We start from the raw sequence: 7626 nt of genomic DNA on the forward strand, positions 1-7626 counted from the left end.
CATGTTTGTATATTGTAAAACCTGTTAGCTATGTGTTATAACATGGTGGCATCATGTTTCCAGTGTAATAAACTTGGTAGCATTATGTTAACAATGGTATGTTAATATTTCAAGTTAATGATGTCCTATTATTATCAGCTATCATTATGGCTATCATTATATGGTAAAACATGTTAGTAGCATTTTACAGATACACAATGTTTTATTTCCTTGTTATGTGACACTTTTTGATTGGCTTTGTGAGGACAAAATCTAAGTCTGTCATACTTTACTTATCCTGTTTATTTGATATCTTTCTCTTCTGAAGTATGACAGTAGCAGAGCACATCTTGTTCTACTCTCTGCTGAAGGGAAGGCCATTACCTGAAGCCCAGCTAGAGGTGGAAAACATGCTGGAAGATCTCGGTCTCCCTCACAAGAGGAATGAGGAGGCACAAAACCTGTCAGGTTTGATCATTGAATCTTAGAAGGGTTATTTTATTTTACAATTCCTTCCTCTGCAGTCTGAACCTAGTTCTGCTTCAAAGCTACATTTGTGCAGAATAACAAAGGGATTTTGTTTTCGTATGCAGGTGGCATGCAGAGGAAGCTCTCTGTGGCCATGGCTTTTGTTGGAGGTGCTAAAGTGGTGTTTCTGGATGAACCCACATCAGGAGTGGACCCATATTCCAGACGCTCCATCTGGGACCTTCTGCTGAAATACCGTGCTGGTACCTGAGAATTGCATCAAATTTTATGATAAATCAATGCACTGAGCCATCCATTTATGACTTTTATTTTTATTTATTGAATGTGCATGTAAATTATTATAATTTATTATCAATATTTATATTTGTTTATTAATATATTTCACCTCAGTTTATCAACATGTCAGTCCATCCCTGTTTCAAATTATATTTTTATTATCATATGTAATATATTAATAATAATTATTATTATTATAATAATTATTATAATTATTATTATTACATGTTATTTATATTATTAGCATTTATTATCATTAATTTTAATTGTTGCCTAATATATTTCACCTCAGTTTATCAATCAATCTGTCAGTTCATCTTTGTATTAAATAATATTTTATTATTATATTGATGTCATTTATTTTTGTATTATTATTATTATTTTTTTTATTATTATTATTATTATATTATTATTAATATATTCAATGTACATGTATATTATATATAATATTATCATTTATTAGCATTAATTATAATTGTTTATTCATATATTTGACCTCAGTTTATCAATCAATCTGACAGTCTTTATATTAAACTATATTATAAACTTTAGTAGTAATAGTAATAAATGCATTTGAAAAATATTTTATGTTATTTTTACACTCCTGGCAAACTACATAATATTAAATAATCCACCAATCCAGCATTTGAATAGTATTGAATCTGTATTTAAAAAATCTATATATCTTTCATTTAAAACATTTAATAAATTATAATAATAATATTAGTAATTGTTATTATTATTTTTATTAATATTATTTTGTTATTACTGTAATTTTTATTATTATTATTAGTAGCATTATTTATTATTATTATTATTATTATTATTAGTAGTAGTAGTAGTAGTAGTAGTAGTATATTTATTTTGTTTTGTGCATCTTTTTTCTCTAAGCACACATGTACAACCAACTTTGTGTACTGTATGTGTGTGTTTTTGTTATCCAGGCCGAACGTTGATCTTGTCCACTCACCACATGGATGAAGCGGATCTGCTGAGTGACCGTGTGGCCATCATCTCTCAGGGTCGACTGTACTGCTGTGGTTCTCCTCTTTTCCTCAAGAACTGTCTGGGCGCTGGGTTTTACCTCACTCTAGTGCGACGCATTAAAGAGCAGCCAGCTCCTGTCAGAAAGGAGGTAAGACCTTAATTATCTACCTTATTAATCTTACACCGTATAATACACCTACATACATGTTTGCTGTGGTCTTCCAGGGTCAATGCGACTGTACTGATGACTGCTCCTGTAAGTGCTCACTCTGTACCAAATTTAAAGCGAGCGACACTGAGAAGCCCAGAGTCAGTGAGAGACAGATGGAAGGTAAAGTGCTTACACTGTATGTTTATATCAGGCTGCATTTACACTTGTGTGCTTTTAAACAGCAGGTCATGTGTTATTTTTAAGTGTCCTAATAATGTGTTGGACTTTCCTACAACAGGTTTAAATGCATTTAAAGTCAGAAAATATTAAAAAAATTTCTCAGAATATGCAGTTAATATCATTCAATCAATCATATTTTAAAATATTTTGATACAGTTTGTTTAAATCAACTTAAGAGTCCTTAAGGTTTGTAAACCTGTTGCTCTTCCTTAAGCCAACTCTGCTGTTATGGGTCAGCTGACCATGTCTGTAATCTATTCCATGTGTAATATGAAACACCAATTTTAGCATGTATTTATATCACGGGTAGACAGGATTATGCAAATAACTAACTTCTTGTTTAAGTATAATCAGTAGCAGGTGAAATAATCAGAAACACATTCGGAAAGTATTCATAGCGCACATTTTTTTATGTTACACCCTTATTCCAAAAGGGATTCAATTGATTTATTTCCTTAAAATTCTACGCACAATACCCATAATGAAAATGTGAAAAAGAGTTTTTTAAATTGTTGCAAATTTATTAAAAATGAAAGAAACTGAAAATTCACATGTGCAGAAGTATTCACAGCCTTTGCTCAATTCTTTGTTGATGTACCTTGGCAGCAATTACAGCCTCAAGTCTTTGCAGATGGTACCCATGTAAACCATTGAGGGATAGCTATTTTACAAACTGCCAATAAGACATTTAAAAAAAATCATGTACTTTTTTAAACAGAAAATGATCCCTGTGATCAGAAAATGATACCCCTGTTTCAATTATGATTTAGCTATTAAATTATAGTACAAACTGTAGTCTATATACATTTATACTGCATACATTTGCTATATATGCAGGCTATTTAATATCACTTTTAAGTTGGCAGTGATAGCTTTATTTTATGACTGAACAACTGACCATTTAGATACACAGTGTCACTTTTTTCTGCATAAAAACAACCTAAACAATCTGGTCAAAGAGTGTAAGTTATTTAAAACTCTCATTGTTATCAATTCTGTCATCTTGGTTTCTTTGAATTTTGATGTTGAAACACCACCTCAACTAAAACACAGTTTTTGAGGGTACAAAAACTCCAGGGTAGTGAATGTTCCAAGTGTAACCATATCAAAAGGAGCATTTTAAAGGGCACCTATAATGAAAATCATCTTATGTTACTGTGTGTGGATATAGTGTGTTTACAGGCATGTTGGGGTGATAAAAAGACAATAAGTCTCTTTTTTTGATTTCCTGACGTTAAAATAGGATCCAAATCCCTCCCATTTTGAAGCCCAACGCAATGTGAAGTAAGAGTGCAGTTTCCCCGCCCACCAAATTGGATGACAGCCGCATATTAACATGCCACCATAGTAAGGCATATAATCATATCCACAAGACAGGAAGTACGCAAAGCCACTGGGATTAAGCAATCTGTTCAACTCATGACTGGCAGCCTCAAGAATGAGTTTTACAAGTTTAAAACGTTTCAAAAACAGTGTATGTTTGTAATAAAGACAGTAAAATCATTTTGTAATGCATCATCATAGCCACGTGTTAGTACAATTATTAAAGAAGATGCTTCAATACCGGTTCATGAATGTTAAATCCGGTTTATTTTGTACATAGCATAACAGATGTCGATTCAGCATTGGATATGAATCTGTATCCTGTCACATTTGCCGTACAAAAACAGTGCAAAGCTAAACACGCATTCACGCGTAAACTTTATAACGATATTGTGTGTGACTCATCGTTGCAGAAAGGCTTGATTTAACTCCACAACAAATATATCAAATAACCGTTGAGAAAGTTCTTACTGTAGTGAGGAAAATCTGCTTCATTCTTGTCTGTCACTGTGCTGTTTATGCATGAGATGCAGCAGGAGAAGCTACACCCATTATAGCATTAGTGAGCGATCTCTTAGGCTCTGACACGCACGTGGGAACGGTGGGTGGGGAGAACCAGCTCATTTCCATTAAAGCCACAGGCAACAACAACAGCTAGTACAAAGTCAAAACGGCTCAAATTTCTAATATTCTGATAAAAATAAATAATCTGATGGGTATTTTGAGCTGAAACCTTTCAGACACATACTAGAGACACAAAAGACTTGTTTTAAATCTTGAAAAAGGAGTAAAATTGGTGCCCTTTAAAGTCCATGTGAAATCTAAATGAACAGTGTTTATTTTGCTTGTGCACATTGTTATTCTTTAAGTTTGTTTTGGTTATCGTCAATCAAATTCACCATATGCTTCTGTGTTTGGAGTGACAGTTCTTCTCTGTTGACCTTAGTTTGATGGCTTCAGCCACAATATTATTAATCACAAGTTTCTCACCAATAGTTTGCTATGAGGGAATGATATGAGGCAAAAAGAAAGCCACCCCAATCCTTATTCTGTTTTGGTTGGAAGTCGGTGCATTACCATACTGAAATACAAGTCTCCACAAATCAACTATAAACAAAGTTTTAGATCAATAAAATTATACTGCAAATTGTTACATATAATCTTTCTTTTTCAGGAAACATTGAGAGCATCACAGCGCTCGTCCACCATCACGTCCCAGAGGCCAGGTTGATAGAGGTCATCGGACAGGAGCTGACCTTCCTGCTGCCCAGCCGTGCTTTCAAACATCGCTCTTATGCCAGTCTGTTTAGAGAGCTGGAGGAGACGCTTGCCGACATGGGACTGAGCAGCTTCGGAGTGTCAGACACTTCACTGGAGGAGGTCTGTCAGTCACAGAATGTGCTATTAACTAAGAAAATAAAGTAAACGTGTCACTGTGTTGGTTTGTACCAATACAATATAAAAGTACTATTTTTTGTTTATTTATATATTCATTTTCCTTCAGCTTAGTCCCTTATTTATCAAGGCTTGCCACAGCGGAATGAACCACCAACTATTCCAGCATATGTAATACGCAGCGAATGACCTTCCAGCTGCAACCCAGTACTGGGTAACACCCAAACACTCTCACATTCACTCATACACACAGACACACACACTCATATGCTATGGCCAATTAAGTTAATCCAATTCACGTATAGCGCATGTGTTTGGACTGTGGGGGAAATTGGAGCACCCAGAAGATACCCACGCCAGCACGGGGACAACATGCAAACTCCACACAGACATGCAGACTGTCCCAGCGTGGACACAAACCAGCAACCTTCTTGCTGTGAGGCAACATTGCTAACCACTGAGCCACTGTGCCACCTTTATTTATATATTTAGAAAGGATATTTTATTACGTTCATATATTCATTTTCCTTTAGCTTAGTTATTCTTATCAGGGGTCACCACAGCGAAATAAACTGCTAGCTCATCCAGCATTTGTTTTACGCAGCAGATGCTCTTCCAGCCCCAACCTAGTACTGGGAAATACCCGTACACACTCACGTTCAAACACATACACTACTGCCAATTTAGCTTATTTATATTTATTTCTATGGTGCTTGTTCCATGTAGATTGTGTCAAAGCAGCTTAACATAAAAGTTCTAGTAAATTGAAACTGTCAGTCAAGTTTTCAGAGTTCAGTTCAGTTCAGTTTAGTTCAGTTCATTGTGGTTTAAATTTCCCTGCTGATAGTCCAAACACTGAAGAGTAAATCCATCGATGCGCAGCTCCACAAGTCCCAAACCAAGCCAGCCAGTGGCGACAGTGGCGAGGAACAAACGAAAGTGAAGGAAAAAAAAACAGATTAATAAAGGGACTAAACTGAAAAGAAAATGAACGAATGAAAATGGAAGTTTTGCCTCTTGTCTTCTGCAGGTGTTTCTTAAAGTGACTGCTGATGGAGAGGCTGCTCACATCAATACGGCATCTGGTAAGATTTCAGACTTGATCTATCATTCGGTCTCAGAGTATTGTGTGCATCCTTTTATGGTGCTAGTGAGTGTGCCGTCTTTCTTTGTCCATGTGATGTCTGTTTTTTGTGGTTGAACCCCTTAGACGTCAGAATCCTCCAACAGAAATCTCTTGCGAGTCTCTATAGAGACAACACAGTCAAAGTGAATATAGAAGAAGGTGATGACTTAGTCTCTTAGGCTTATAAAGCTTCATGCATTCTCAGTCATACCGCTGGCTAGACTCAGTGCTAAATAGTGCGTAGTGGCAGTTAACACTTTGATGCATGAACTGATTTTTCTAAAAGATTCAATTCCAAAGGATCAATTCACTCTGGATTTTCTATGCCTACAAAATGCTTGCAAACTACTGTACACTGATGTCAGAATGACATCAAAATAACGTCTAATATTGGTGTCCAAAAAGCATGTCAAAAACCAATTACAGGAAAGTGCTGCATTTGACTTTTGACATGTCAATTTAATGTTGTTTTGACATCAAGGTAGTTTACATGCAAATTGACATCAAATTGCCCTTTTTTAAGTAAAAGTGCATATTTTATATGTTTTTGATGTTTTTTGTTTTTTTTTACATCAAGGTGCCCCCTAGGATTGTTTTTTCTTCTAGCTGCCTTTATCAGACACACAAAATTTCTTCATGTCAAGTCATGAAAACACTATCATGGATTTTTTTTGAGCAAATTAGAATGCAAAAAAAAAAAAAAAAACGAACGTAAAAGTAAACGTTTTTACCCAACTATGATAATTTGCGCTGCTGAGAAACCCATAAATGTGAAAACAAAAGATATTAGAGCAATTTTAAGGCTTTGTATAAACCAATATTCATAGCTGTTAAGCTCAATAATTGTACAGTCATTAGCATTGCCTGTTTAGTTTTTATGTATTTTGCACAATTATTTTTAGTAATTATAGTACTGTATATACATGGTTCTCTGATAGAAAAAAAATGGTCAAAATCATTGAAGTTTTGTTTTCGTCTATTTAAATCACTTTAATAAAGTCCCAGAATTTCACTACGGTAATACGTTGTAATAATCTTTTGCACGTTAGTTATATGAATTCAAACACTATTCATATTTTATTCAACATAGAAATTAATACACATTAACTTTTATGCTAGTACAGGCAATTTATTTATGTTTAGAAATATTTACAGAATTATTTGTCACCTTAGAATTATAAAGTTCTATCTGACATTTTTGTTAAAATTGATTTATTGACACATTTTTATTCAATGACAACTTATTTACATAATGGGGTGTTTTTTAATAAGTTGTTTACATTTTAAGACTTTTTATTTACAAAACAAAAGGTTACACACGTTTGCTATGGAATGCAAAAACTTTGAAGCTCAATATCTCAAAATCATTCAGGATGCAGACAGAACCTTATAATTCCAAGGTAATTCCAGTTATTTACTGTGAATTTACATACAGTACCTTACTGTGAAAATAATGCATTTACTGTAAATTTAAGATCAAATATTTTTCAGTGATTCTAGTATCTATTTAATTATTTTTTTCAGCACTGTTTCATGCCTATTATGGTTAGACTATTTTTCAGCTCCATTTTGTTCCTTTTACACTCATCAACTGCCAGTCACTTAATTAACAGCTTAAAAACTTAAGGCTAACATGTCAGAATAATGGTAAAGCTCTGAA

General features: G+C 34.1%; 1 long non-coding RNA gene across 1 annotated transcript; it reads right to left on the bottom strand.

The window, feature by feature from the left end:
- Positions 1–443: 443 nt before the first annotated feature.
- LOC110438354 (uncharacterized) lies at positions 444–2013 on the bottom strand. The gene is made up of 3 exons (XR_002456638.3): positions 1936–2013; positions 1715–1865; positions 444–714 (listed from the first exon to the last, which is right to left on the bottom strand). It is a non-coding gene; the product is annotated as an uncharacterized lncRNA (long non-coding RNA).
- Positions 2014–7626: the final 5613 nt, after the last annotated feature.

Source organism: Danio rerio, chromosome 24 (genome assembly GCF_049306965.1).
Source record: "Danio rerio strain Tuebingen ecotype United States chromosome 24, GRCz12tu, whole genome shotgun sequence".
Classification (NCBI taxonomy): Eukaryota; Metazoa; Chordata; class Actinopteri; order Cypriniformes; family Danionidae; genus Danio; species Danio rerio.